General features: G+C 46.3%; 1 protein-coding gene across 4 annotated transcripts in view; it reads left to right on the top strand.

Annotated features, from left to right (window-relative positions):
* Positions 1 to 15,111, top strand: part of LOC134910336 (uncharacterized) — a 185,063-nt gene that overhangs the window by 107,534 nt on the left and 62,418 nt on the right. The window lies entirely within an intron of this gene.

The following is a 15,111-nucleotide window of genomic DNA, read 5'->3' as shown; positions in this document are numbered from 1 at the left end:
AGTCTGTGGACCTTAAATATCTTACGCTTGAGGTCTTGTTTCTGATGGCTATTGCCTCTGCTAGGAGGGTGTCAGACTTAGGCTCTTTGTCCTGTCGTCCACCCTTTTTGATTTTTCACCGTGACCGGGCAGTTCATTGAATGCACCCTGGTTATCTCCCTAAAGTGATATCTTCTTTCCATCTTAACCAAGAGGTTGTTGTTCTGGCTTTTATCCCTTCTTGTTTGTCTTCCAAAGAGTGGTCTTTGGATGTGGCACGGGCTCTCCATATCTATGTGGAGAGGACTGCCTCTATCAGGAGGTCAGATACCCTGTTTGTACTTTTTGGTTTTCACAAACGTGGCTGGCCTGCGAATAAGCAAACCATGGCCAGATGGTTTAGAATGGTGATTGCACAAGCCTATGCACAGGCTGGACTCCAAGCTCCTGCTGCTATCAAAGCCCATTCTACTTGGTCTGTTGGACCTTCTTGGGCAGCCCGTCGTGGAGCGTCCGCTGAACATTTGTGCAAGGCGGCTACGTGGTCCTCAGTGAACACGTTCATTAGGTTCTAGCCTTTGATACTTCCGCCTCTCAGGATACTTCCTTTGGACACCGGGTTCTTGTGCCTACTACAGTGCATCCCCTCCCAAGAGGAACTGCTTTAGGACATCCCCGATGTATTCCCGTTGGAATCCCAGTGTTCCCCACTGCAGAAAAGGAGATTTATGGTAGACTTACCATGGTTAATCTCTTTCTGCGAGGTACACTGGATTCCACAGGGCGCCCACCCTGACGCACTTAGGTTCTTTGGGTTTGTATGGCATTAGCCGCTGGTCCCATCTCCTGTCGTGAGAATGTGGTTCTATGTGACTAACATCTGCCGTCTCTTTTACCTGCTACTGCATTGGACTGGTTAACGAAAACTGAGCTCCAGTGCCTGGAGGCGGTGCAATGCATCCTGGGAACAGCAGTCAAAGCTTTAGCCTGTTGGTGCCTCGGATCAAGATCCAACTCTAAACCCTGATGTATTCCCTGTGGAATCCAGTGTACCTCGCAGAAACTGATTTAACCATGGTAAGTCTTACCATAAATCTCTCTCTCTCTCTCTCTCTCTCTCTCTCTCTCTCTCTCTCTCTATATATATATATATACATATATATATATATATATATATATACACACACACACACACACACACACACACACACACACACACACACACAAAGAAGCACAGATGCGTGAGATTCAAGAAGCGGATTGTAGTAACAGCTACTACCAGCCAATCGGAATCGTCATTCTGAGGACCAATCAGCAGCCCTTTATGAGCAGGTGCAAGGTCATGTTCAAAGGTGGGAAAGGTCAGTTTGTCTCTTTCATTTTGCAGAATAAAGTTGGTTTCTGAAGTGCAATTACGGTTGGATGTTTGTGTGTATTGTTTAGTGCTATTTGACGGTGTAAAAAATAAATACAATAATGTCGTCCAGGCAAAGTGGTGACTGGTCACCCAGGAAGAGATGCAGGATTCTGGTATTAGGTGAAAATGCTCTTTCGTATGCAGCAATTGCGAGAGAAGTTGGTGGGAATGTGACAACATCAGGAGTACGAAAGTTTTGTTTTCGCTATCAGGAAACACAATCTATACAAAACAAAGAATGAAAAGGTCGGAAAAAGTGCACAACAGCTGTTGATGATAGGAGAATAAAACAAATTTGCGTCAGGGACAGATGGATGTCATCCGCGGCCATTAGCAGTGAACTGAGTGCAACTGGTGTTTTTGTCTGTGCAAGAACGGTACGGAGAAGACTAACGGAAGTTGGCCTAAAAGGTAGGATTCCCCGAAAAAAGCCATTCCTGAATAAAAAGCAGCTTCACAAACGAATACAGTGCGCAAAAGAACACATTGCATGGACAGAAGGTCAGTGGAAACAAGTAATATGGAGTGACGAAACTAAGATATCGATATTTGGTAGTGATGGGAGAAAATATGTGAGACGTTGTATCGGGGAAGAGGTACATCCAGATTGCATTCAAGCGACAACAAAGAATCCTACAAGTGTTATGATCTGGGCATGCATGACAGCAGATGCTGTAGGCCGCCTTCATGTCATAGATGGCACACTGAACAGCAAAAAGTACATTGACACCATCCTACGATGAAAACTTCTTCCGTTTATCAGGGATCTTTTTCCAGATAATGCCCCATTTTTTTCCCCAGCAGGATTCAGCTCCCTGCCACACTGCACGGATATGCAAACAGTGGTTCACGGAAAATGACATACAGGTGCCGGGATGGCCAGGAAACAGCCCAGACCTGAACCCCATAGAACATTTGTGGTTCCGTTTGAAAAAAACTGGTACATCTGAGGCGTCCATCCAATAAAAGAGAATTAATTGAGGCTATAATTGTCTCATGGCACCACATAATAAAGAAGGAAGAACTCCAAATATTGGTTGGCTCAATGCTATGTCGCTGTGCTGCTGTCTTGAAAAATAAAGGATACCCAACAAAATATTGATAAGACAGTGACATCATAAGTACACAGGGATTTTCACCCTAAGTGTTGTTTTCACTGCATAACGTCCCTTGTAATGCAAATATTTGGTCTCTGTTTATTGTGTTGAATTCAGCACTACATTTCCTTTCATTTGATATATGAATCATTGCACTGCATGAAGTGTAACAGTTTTTATAAGTATTCGAAGTTGAAAAACATTCAAATTTCAAAAAGTGTCCGCAATTTTGGCCACCACTGTATATATGAGATTAAAAAAATCTTACCATTATATACACTAAATTTCCTTTCATTTGATATATGAATAATTGCACTGCATGAAGTGTAACAGTTTTTATAAGTATTCGAAGTTGAAAAACATTCAAATTTCAAAAAGTGTCCGCAATTTTGGCCACCACTGTATATATGAGATTAAAAAAATCTTACCATTATATACTTTTGATGTTTAGATTGGGTCCTCTGCTTCTTTTTCTGTTTGGTGTCCTTCAGATAAGGTGGGGAAAAATGTCTAGGTCATAGCACTGTGTGCGGCACACAGAACAAATGCTGTTCATCTGTAGCCATTGTGTCAGGCAAGGGACATGGAAGGTATGGTGGCAGGATGATACAGCCATTTCCATTCCAACTTCAGTGTCATACATGCAGATGATACAGTACTCTACGTCTTCTCCTTCTGCAACAGTGCTTCTGCTATAGGTGGGAATATTGGGCAGAATGGGCCCAATATTCTCCAGCCTCAGGAGTTCTTCCCTCAGTGCAGCTGCCCTATTTTCACTGGCATTGGGTTCATTTCTTCCTCTTTCTGATGATGGTCCAGCTCTTTTCTTCCCAGTGATAGTCCAGCACTTTCTCTTACCGATAATGGTGCCATTCTTCCTGATGATGGGCCAGCTCTTACTCTTCCAGATGATGGTCCAGCTGTTCCTCTTCCTGATAATGGTCCACCATTGGTTGGTCTGCGGCGTCCTGACCTCAGCCATGTCTCACTGATGTTATGGTTTGTTCCTCCATTTCCAAGCAGCTGGGCTAACTCCCTTCGGCTCATTGTAGCTGGAGACAGTACCTACACAAATTTAAAAAAAAAAAAAGGACAGAAAAAACACAGATGTGATTGTGCGCTGAGATCCGGTCACTGGTGAATCGCTGGCAGCAAATACTAGTGCGCAACGTGATCTCTTTTGGGAGGATCTTTCTCATGCGTCAGCAGCAGCTTCAACTCAAGAAATGCCGGTGATATTGCTGTGTGCTGGGGTTTTATGCCATGGAGAATTTAAATGTGGTATGCGGGCGGCAGTTGGTATTGGCTGTACTTCACTGTCAATAGCATCTTCCCACTGAAATTACACAGTGATACATATGGGAAATGACAAGTTAGTGCTGAGGAGTCATTACACCAAAACAGGGTGGTTTGGGGCATCTACCAAAATCATCTCATTCCCATGGCTTGACCCAGTGAGTTCAACTGTCATTGCTGCTGCCATCCCTACTCCTCCATTGGCTATCTCTGTGGCCTCTGTCATGACAGCTGCCAACATAAGAACATTTATGGTATATATATATATATATATATATCCCATAAATAAAAGTGTGTGTGTTCCATATTATATATAACAGTTACTTCTAAGGCTGGGTACACACTGGCCGTCTTTCACAGATATATTGCGTCGGCCCTGCTGCATACACGATGACCAGTATATCTACAGATATATTGGTGCATCGTTGTGTGCGTATGGGCGGTCAGCCGACCACCCGTACATATGCCGTAGAGGCAGACTGTGATTGACAGCTCAACTGGGCGGGCGGTGTGTATGCACAACACACTGCCCGATTTGCCTATAGATATATCTGCAGATCCATTATTCTGCAGATATATCAATCAGTGTGTACCCACCATAAGTCTAATCAGTTATGAAAAAAGCAAGTTTTGTTTCCACGCACTATAATGGCAACTTTTATACTCCAGATAGCTGTTGCTAGCTGTTGCTATCTACAGGCTTAAAATGCGATAAGGTATCAATGGTCTCATTATTCTCTGTGCAATTCTTAATGCTTAAGACAAGATCCAGGAATTCAAGCTGCAATTCCCGGAAATTAGTAGTGAACCCTAAATTAAACTTATTCATGTTAAAATATTTTACAAATTCACAGAAATCCTTCTCAGTCCCCCGCCACACCTTTTATAAATAACTAAATTTGCGGCAAAGGGATTATCTTTGTAAATATATATCTGTTCCCATTCACCAAGGAATACGTTTGCAAAATTCTTGGCACAAATCATCCCCATCGCTGTCTTGCATATCTGAAAATAAAAATTCCCTAGAAAAGTGAAATAATTATGTTGCAGCACAAATCTGATCATAAATCAATTATAAAGTCAACTCTCATCGTCTCTAATTCCTGATCCCTGCATAATACTTGTTTAATGAATCCAGCCATTTCTCATGTGGGATGGACGTATATAGGAAGTGTATGTCTGTCGTACCCCATTTATACTCATCTCTCAAACAAAAGGTCTCCAATAATTGAAGAACTTGTGTGGAATCCTTAGCATTGGTACATACTTTGATGATGCGTACTCCAGGGTTAACAATGCCAAAAATGAAATATCATTGAAATGTTGGCTAAACACTGCATTGTGATACTTGTTATAAGCCTGAGAGTACCGCACCTGAAGTATGCTGTTTATCCCTATGGCTATATGAGGACACCGGACCAATGATCTCAGTATCTGGAGTTATATATAATATAAGAAAAAAACTATTATCGCGCTAAGGCCAGTGTATACTTCTCAGAACTATTATGTTCCTATCACCACATATATAATTCAAATAAATATAAGAACAATATTCCAGTCCTTATGTGCAAGTCTAATTCCAAGTGCCTAGAAAAAATCCACCAGTCTGGGATGACCAGCTCCTTGTTGTCAAACACACCACTTCTTACATTTCTGTAAAACAATAAAAAGCCCTGAGGAAGTCTGGAGGTCAAAACACTACTCCACCTGGACGAAACGCGTCGGGTTTTCGGCTAGATGCTGAGTCTCAGATAAGCCAATACCTATTTTAACTTATGTACGATCATTTGCTAGCAGTCTAAGAAAGTGAATAGACTGTTGAAACTGTTTTACACTAAGGGGGCGATTCAGACCTGATCATTGCTGTGCGTTTTCGCACAGAGGGTGATCAGCAATAGACTGCGTATGCACTGCAATGTCGGCAACAGCGACAGGCTGGTGCGAAAAATGCCATCGCACAGCCTTTTACATGCTGATTGACAGGAAGAGGCCATTTGTGGGTGGTAACTGACTGTTTTCTGGGAGTGTCAGTGAAAACGCAGGCGTTCCCAAGTGTTTTCAGGGAGGGTGTGTGACGTCGGCTTCTGCCCCGATCAGCCTGTTCTCATTGCACTGTAGGAGTAAGTCCTGGGGTGCGCACATACTGCACACAGTAGAAAAATCATTCAGTGGTGAGTGAGGTGTGAACGGATTTGCAGCAGTCCGCTAACTGAGGGATTTTTAGCAGCTCGGCGTACACATGCACGGCGAATATACACTCCTCTTCTTGGGCGTCGACTATCTGATCGCAGAATAACAATTTTAGAAGGCCAGCGATAAGGTCTGAATCGGGCGAGCACAACAAAGCCCCTTACGGGCTCCGTGGCACGCTGCGCTCGCCACAGATTCTGTTCCCACTCTATGGGTGTCGTGGACAACCACGAGTGGGAATAGACCCTATGGGTAGGCATTCTGACTGCCGGCATTTAGAGTGCTCAGGATTGCGGCGTTAGCATGATGACCTCCGGGATCCAGAGCGCCAGTCACGTGACCACATCCCATGTAGTTGAAGCCGCACACACATAATTCAGTGTAGTTGATTGCCAGGGGTGCTTATAACCCAGAAGGCATCCAGTAGCGTGGAGGTCACCTATATGCAATAGTAGAGAGCACTCACCAGTCTTCAAGTTAAATTCATCAAAATTTAATTAATTTAATTACCACATCACGGATAGAAACATTGCTGTCGACATTTCGTTCCTCACAAGGACCTTTGTCAAGACCACCAGAAACAGACAGGAGAGATGCAAACCCCACTGTGTGCCCATGCTGGCCTATAAATACCTAATGCACACCTGGAAGTCACTACATGGCTCCACCCCAAACACATGATGTCATCAGTGTTTGACACCAACTGTGTCCCCATATGCTCCAAAAATATACACAATCACAGTAATGATGAAACATAACAGCTACCACTGGCCGTTGCGGCATGCACCACTAGATTCAGCGCTCACAAATAATGTCTCATCACAGAAGCAACTAACAAACTGCAATCCCACACTTCTGGTAAATGTTCCACAAATGCTACCGGAAGTGCGTCACACCATAGCCGCGACCCCGTCCTGACCAGCCGACGCGTCACCATGGTGACCGCAACGACTGATCTCAACAAGCGATGCTATCCATATTCAAACACATACTACTTCCAGTTTGCATTCCACACCCAGCGCTACCCGGAAGTAACTAGCACTCGCAGTACATTCCTAAATAACATTAACCTCTAATGTCCAAACTAGTTATCATACTCAATATAATATGATGGCACCATCAACTATTAATAGGTAAAGGTAGCGGTTAATATTGTAACAGTAAATCCACATGTAATAGACCTTCAGGCTGTGTGTCAGGGTACAATACATCAGCATAAAACCAACATATACACATGATAGCGTATATACACCAAAAACACAATATCAGACATAGAAAAGGTTGATCACTCAACCAAAAGGAGGTCAGTTAAGTCCATTTCATGCCAATGCCACAATACACTAACTAGCATAATTGTCATATTCAGACTACAATTATAATAAACACCTGAAAATAGGAGTCCAACAGTAGTGGTAGATGTCTTATTAAATAAACATATGGAGAGAGTTTGTTTCATTTAGGCCCTTAGGAGCCACTGTTTCCAATTGGTGGATCCAATGGGCCTCACTTTTCAGCAACGTCAACCCACGATCTCCTCCCCTACGCGGGGGACGGACGGACACCCAATCAATGATCATGTATCATGTAAGTGTCGACATTTGTTGTCTTTCTTTCAAAAAATGCAATGCAGCCGGTTTATCAGATGCACCCGTTTCATACGCCTAGTGTATGAAACGGGTGCATTATTGGTGAGACATTATTGGTGAGCGCTGAATCTAGTGGTTGATGCCGCAGAGGCCAGTGGTAGCTGTTATGTTTCATCGTTCCTGTGATTGTAATATTTTTGGAGCATATGGGGACACAATTGGTGTTACTGATGACATCATGTGTTTGGGGTGGAGCCATGTAGTGACTTCCAGGTGTGCATTAGGTATTTATAGGCCAGCATGGGCACACAGTGGGTTTGCATCTCTCCTGTCTGTTTCTGGTGGTCTTGACAAAGGTCCCTGTGAGAACCGAAACGTCGACAGCAATGTTTCTATCCGTGATGTGGTAATTCAATTTTGGTGAATTTAACTTAAAGACTGGTAAGTGCTCTCTACTATTACATATATATATATATATATATATATATATATATATCATGAAAAAAAGTGATTAGGCGCTAGTGAACAGCGTATGTTCCTAAATATTAATAAATCATATGAATGGACAATATTATAGTCTTCTTTGTGAATCCAGTGTTTATAGTGCCTAGAATAATCCACCGGTAAGGGACAGCCAGCTTCTTCTTTGTGAAGCGCACCCACTCCTTTTGAATCTGTAACAATAATAAACAAGAGCGCCTCCTAGTGCAAACAAATGTAATATGATCACAACAAGTGAAAAAACGGTATAGGTGAATCCGTACCAGTTCATAAATAAACAGCGCTTATCTCTCACTCTTTTCCTCGAAGTCCACATAATATCACAGACACCATCAGGAATATTTTTCATGTATTTAATGAAGATCCAGAGTATATAAAAACAATAGAAAGCACATATAGTGTAACACAGAGAAAACACAGTTAAAACAATCTCAGAGCATTACCAAACAACAAGTAGTTGCCCATACATCAGTTTAGAAAGGCTTTCGCTTATCTGAGTGTTGGCATGCAGCCACAGCTATCCAACGCGTTTCGTCCTGGTGGAGCAAGTATCCTCACCTCCAGACTTCCTCAGGGCCAGATGCAGCAAAACAGGCCCAAGCCATAATACCACCACCACCACCACCGTGTTTTACAGATGGTATTTATGCTGGAATGCAGTGTTCTCCTTTTTTCAAACACCGATATGTAGCTGCATCACCCAGCTACTTCTCGTATAGTGATCCGGGCAGCACTGCAGCTTCCTGTCCCTTGATAGCCCCTCTCGGCTTCCCCTTCTGTTTTGTCTGCAGCATCTGAAGAGCTGCAGTGTTAGGGCGAGATGAGGCTGGTTGAAGCTGCTGCTCTGGAGCAATGTAAGTATAGCCTCGCGTACACACACACCCACACCGACCCCCTTTCCCCCTCCCCCCCAGTGTATTTTGTAAGAGGGGTTCTGCCTGGATTAACTCGTAAGAGGGGGCTCTGCCTGGAGAATGTGTAGACGGGGGCTCTGCCTGGCATAATGTGTAAAAGGGGGCTCTGCATGGAGTAATGTGGAAAAGGGGCTCTGCCTGGCGTACTGTGTAAAAGGGGGCTCTGCCTGGCGTAATGTGGAAAAGGGGGCTATGGTGGGCTGTATGATATGGTCACACAGCAATATTGGCCAGGGGTCAGGAGGATGTGAAAGTGAGAAAGAAAGTCTGTAACTTAAGGATAGGAGTCTACTGTTCAGTGAGGATACAGTTGCATAGGAAAGATTCTGAAGGTTATCTGGGTGGTTCCAGAATAAGCTGCCTGAAGAGGTGGGGGTGTGGCCTGGCTGGCAAACGAGGAAGCTGCTTTGCTTTTGGGCTCCAGCTTGTACTTCTGTAGAAAACCCTCTACAGCACCTTCTTTTGATTTCTTCCCCCTGGCTTTTAGCCCCATCTTCTCACCTTGTGCCCGTGCTTCTGTGGGAGTGAGCCGCGGAGTCGGGAGGCAGCCCTCACTGTCTCTGTGGACCTCGGCCCTCCTTCTCGTGTGCAGCCAGGGCCTGGAGTTTGGAGAAGCTCCGAGACAGCGGACGGAGCTGTGTGCGGGAGGTCGAGTCCTCTCCCCCCGCTGGATCGCTGGCTGGACCTCGCTTTCTCACCCCTCTGTGTGGCCTGGGCTCCCGTTTGGCGGCTGGGCTCGGCGGCTGTCACGCCTTCCGGCTCTCCGGGAGAGAGCAGCCTGCGGCGGCGGCCATCTTCTCCACGCGCGCATCAGCACGGACGGGCTGTCTGGCGCACGGAGATCTGTGTACGTCCTCAGGGGCTCCTACCTGTGTCTTCCTCTCTCTCCCCTCCCGGCCTCAATGTGAGTACATGTTTACTGCTGGAACTCTCCTCCTGCACTATAGTTTACATCAGCAATAGCATCCCTGCTTAAATTGAGCTATAGTGCACAGGCTGCCTCATACCCTCCCCTGCATCTCTATTGTCCCAGGCTGCAATAAGTGGCTCCAACCGATGCCAGCCATCCACTGTGTTGTCCACCACCTCAACACCCCCCACCTCACCCTGCCTGTGCTACACTACTTTCCGCTGGGAAATTATATATAAATTCTCATTCCTGGGAGGACGCTGCTGGTCGGGTCCCCCAGCTGAAGGGGAATTCATAATTTCTCCATACTCCATCATCTATTTCTGCGGAAGTCAGCGCTTCATCAAGTTATATAGCACACAGTGGTGCTTTCATTATGTGCCTGCACTCTCGCTTCCATGTAACATATATGGCGTAATGCCCTGCACTCAGCGGCAGCCGTGAATATCTCTCAAATTTGGTTATATTCTTGGAAATGCTTTGGCCTGCTTAACCGATACTTACGGAGCTCCTTGAATGTGTTATGGACAAATTCATTACTGTGTCGGCTCCTAAACCTCAACGTCTTCGAGAAGGTGGAAAAAGATTGGCACCTTCTTTTGATTCACCGCCCTCTCTGGAGCTTTGTAGAACCCCTGACCTGGTGCCTGACGGCCTTGACATCATGCCGCCTAAGGCGCCTCCTACGCCTCCTTCCTACGCTGAAATTGTAAAAGCTATAAAGGAAACAGTGGAACCTCTGCTTCAAATACAAGCCAATAAGCTTATGTCGGCGGTCTCCGACATTAAATCAGAGTTAAATTCTATGTCTCGCAGAATCTCCATTAATGAGAACCGCATAGGTGCTAATTTCCAGGAGACTGATGATTTGAAACAACAGGTGTCACAATTGTCCTCCTCACAACAGCATATAATGTCTAAGCTAGACGACCTGGAAAACCGTTCGAGACAGAATAATCTGAGGATAGTCGGCCTTAAGGAATCCATCAAGGGCCCTGACTTACTCAGATTTCTGCTTTCTGATCTTCCTGACCTGCTTGGAATTCCTGAGGAATTATCATCCCTTGAGATTGAACGGGCCCACCGCCTGGGTCCACCGAGGGACTCTAATCAGGCCGTACTCGCCCAGTAATATTTTGCTGTTTAAATTTCAGACATAAGGAACTGATTTGGTCCGCAGCTAGATCCAAAGGCGCATTGACATGGGATAGTCAGAGAATATTTCTTTTTAAGGACTATTTGGCGGAGGTGTCCAGGTCTCGAAGGGAAATGTCGGTTTTATGCTCCCAATTGGTGCAGTCGGGTACCAAGTTTGCATTGCTTTACCCTGCCCGGCTGCGTATCTTCCTACCTCAAGGTCCTAAGGACTTCACGAACGTGGATGATGCCAAAGCGTTCCTGCTACATGAGGCGGAACCCCCGGAATCTTCTACAATGGACCAAAATGAGTGAGACTGCAGACGGTCTGATTGTTTCGTTTTCTCACCTCGACAATCTAAATTATGATATTCTGTGATACAGGCTGTTTTATGGTTATTATGTTCCATATGCTAAAGTTTCCTGTTTCCTTAATATCTGATAGTTCAAGATGGAGCCTCTGTGCTATGTTTTAATGTATAGTATTGGTCAATCCTTCATAGGTTTATGCCCCCTCTCGCTAATGTTTTTGGATGCTTAGGTCTTCATTATGTTTTGAGGAGGGCAACGTTATACTGTTTATTTCCGTGTCTCTTGTTTATTTCGCAGGGGAGTGTTCGCGGTTGCTGCGGTTCTATGTAATATGGTTGTGAACCTATTGTTTCGCAACCGTTTTGTTTATTTCATGTTTTTCTATGTTCTTTGCTTTGTCTATCACTCCTTTCTTCCTTCCCCTATTCTCTTTACCCCTTTCCTTCTAGGGAGCTGGAGAAATATCCCCACTGACATTCTACTGTTGGTACTTGTGAGTATAACTATGCAACTGTTCTATTTTGATGCTTTATACTGTAAATGTAGATTTACATTGTGTGTGACGCTACTATCGCCCCTCTTTCTTGACTATGGCTGCTTCTCTTAAAATGTACTCATGGAATGTGCCGGGGCATACATTCCCCTGTCAAACGTAGGCGGATACTTACTTACATGAACAAAATGAAGGCTGACATTATCCTGTTACAGGAGACACATTTGACTCCCGAAGAACACTTAAAGCTTTCCATGTTTCGTCAGAAGCTGGTGGCTTCGTCCTCCTACACATCAAAGGCGAGAGGGGTAGCTATCCTCATCTGTAAGGGGATCTCCTTTGAGATACATAGCCAAAACATTGACACGCAAGGTAGATTTATCATATTGGACATCACTTTGGAGGGCTCTAGGTACATTTTTTGTAATGTTTATGCCCCTACTATTTATGACAAATCGTTCTATGTAAAGCTTACTAACTTGCTTCGACCCTATACCGATACTCCTATTATTCTAGGTGGTGACCTAAATTTGGTCTCGTCCATGGTGTTAGATAGGAAGGCAGCTTCTTCCTGCAAATATAGCCTTCCGAAGACCAACCTGACATACCTGTCCACCCAGCTTGGTCTTGTTGACATTTGGAGACTCCACAATTCTATAGAGCTTGAGTACACATATTACTCTGCCACTTTCAACTCATTCTCTCGCTTAGATCATTTTTTTGAAACCAGGAAAGATCTTGGTAATATTTACAGCGCTATTTCTCGATTGATTTTAAATATGCATAGTTCTTCTTCCTCAAAAAAAGGGATAGTATCAATCCAAAAAATACTTATGTCCATCCAAGTGTAAAAACCCAAATTTTTTTTATTGTAAAACCACAATCTAAAAACCGTCTCAACTTATAGACATCAACTGATTTTATCAGGTCAGCGTTTAATCACCAAACATATGGGGTTATCTCACCGGACCTCCCGGACACTAGATAGGATGCACGGCGTTCCCTCTGCTACCAGGAGATGTTGCTTATACCGGAGCTGTGCACGTGAGGGCTTCCCCGCCGCTAGTCGTCCACCGGTCCCTCTGCGGGTGAGACGTCTTCTTTATCCCCCTGTTACCGTTGCTGTGCGGCTGGTCTATACTGAGACGTCCGGGTTTCTCCTTACAGTGCGGCTCGTCTGCAATGAGACACACGTCCTATTCCTTCCTTGCGTTTGAAGTGACCAGATCCACCTACTGCAGGAGAACGTGTGTCTCATTGCAGACGAGCCGCACTGTAAGGAGAAACCCGGACGTCTCAGTATAGACCAGCCGCACAGCAACGGTAACAGGGGGATAAAGAAGACGTCTCACCCGCAGAGGGACCGGTGGACGACTAGCGGCGGGGAAGCCCTCACGTGCACAGCTCCGGTATAAGCAACATCTCCTGGTAGCAGAGGGAACGCCGTGCATCCTATCTAGTGTCCGGGAGGTCCGGTGAGATAACCCCATATGTTTGGTGATTAAACGCTGACCTGATAAAATCAGTTGATGTCTATAAGTTGAGACGGTTTTTAGATTGTGGTTTTACAATAAAAAATTTTTGGGTTTTTACACTTGGATGGACATAAGTATTTTTTGGATTGATACAGTGGCGTAACTACTGCCCCCGCAGTCCTCGCGGTGGCTTGGGGGCGAGAGGCTGCGGGGGCGCCACTGACTTAGAACAGATTGACATGCGGACGAGCGTCCGCATGTCAATCTGCGGTCTCCTCTCCCTCCCTGCTGTGTTGGAGGGACACGGAACGCACATCGCGCGTCTCTCCTGTGTCCCTCCCTGGCTCTCACCCGGCCGGTCTAAGGAAGTGCCGTTCGTGAGCTCTAATTGGCTCACGAACTGGCACTTCCTTTATTAGACCAGCCGGGGGGAGAGCCAGGAGAGACGCGCGATGCGCTCCGTGTCCCTCCAACACATGGGGGGGGGGGGGAGCAGGCACTTGGGGCATATACCTGGCACTGGGGGCATATACCTGGCACTGTGGGGGGAAGATCTGGCACTTGGGGCATATACCTGGCACTGTGGGGGGCAGATCTGGCACTGGGGGCATATACCTGGCACTGTGGGGGGAAGATCTGGCACTGGGGGCATATGCCTGGCACTGTGGGGGGCAGATCTGGCACTGGGGGCATATACCTGGCACTGTGGGGGGCAGATCAGGCCCTGGGGGCATATACCTGGCACTGTGGGGGGGAAGATCTGGCACTGGGGGCATATACCTGGCACTGTGGGGGGCAGATCTGGTACTGGGGGCATATACCTGGCACTGTGGGGGGAAGATTTGGCACTGGGGGCATATACCTGGCACTGTGGGGGCAGATCTGGCACTGGGGGCATATACCTGGCACTGTGGGGGCAGATCTGGCACTGGGGGCATATACCTGGCACTGTGGGGGCAGATCTGGCACTGGGGGCATATACCTGGCACTGTGGGGGGAAGATCTGGCACTGGGGGCATATACCTGGCACTGTGGGGGCAGATCTGGCACTGGGGGCATATACCTGGCACTGGGGGCATATACCTGGCACTGTGGGGGCAGATCTGGCACTGGGGGCATATACCTGGCACAGTGGAGGGAAGATCTGGCACTGGAGGCATATACCTGGCACTGTGGGGGCAGATCTGGCACTGGGGGCATATACCTGGCACTGTGGGGGCAGATCTGGCACTGGGGGCATATACCTGGCACTGTGGGGGGAAGATCTGGCACTGGAGGCATATACCTGGCACTGTGGGGGAATATCTGGCACTGGGGGCATATACCTGGCACTGTGGGGGAATATTTGGCACTGGGGGGAGCAGGCACTGAGGGGGCATATGTGGCACTGTGGGGGAATATTTGGCACTGGGGGGAGCAGGCACTGAGGGGGCATATGTGGCACTGGGGGGGGGGTATATGTGGCACTGGGGGCATGTACCTGGCACTGTGGGGGAATATCTGGCACTAGGGGCATATACCTGGCACTGTGGGGGAATATCTGGCACTGGGGGCATATGTGGCACTGGGAGCATGGCCCTAGCAACAAGCACTACCCCCTAGCAACGAGCATGACACACAGTGCATGAAACCCCTGGCAACGAGCATGACACCCTGAGCATGAAAACCTCTGGCACCGTGCATGGAACCAAGAGCATGAAACCCCTGGCAACGAGCAGGTAATTTAAAAGTAATTAGAAGCCTTACTGTAGAACTTAATGTGTAATGGGCATTACGGTGTGTGTCATAATGTATCAGGCATTAC

The sequence above is a fragment of the Pseudophryne corroboree genome, chromosome 4 (assembly GCF_028390025.1).
Source record: "Pseudophryne corroboree isolate aPseCor3 chromosome 4, aPseCor3.hap2, whole genome shotgun sequence".
NCBI lineage: Eukaryota > Metazoa > Chordata > Amphibia > Anura > Myobatrachidae > Pseudophryne > Pseudophryne corroboree.
This window is presented reverse-complemented; position numbering and strand designations above follow the sequence as displayed.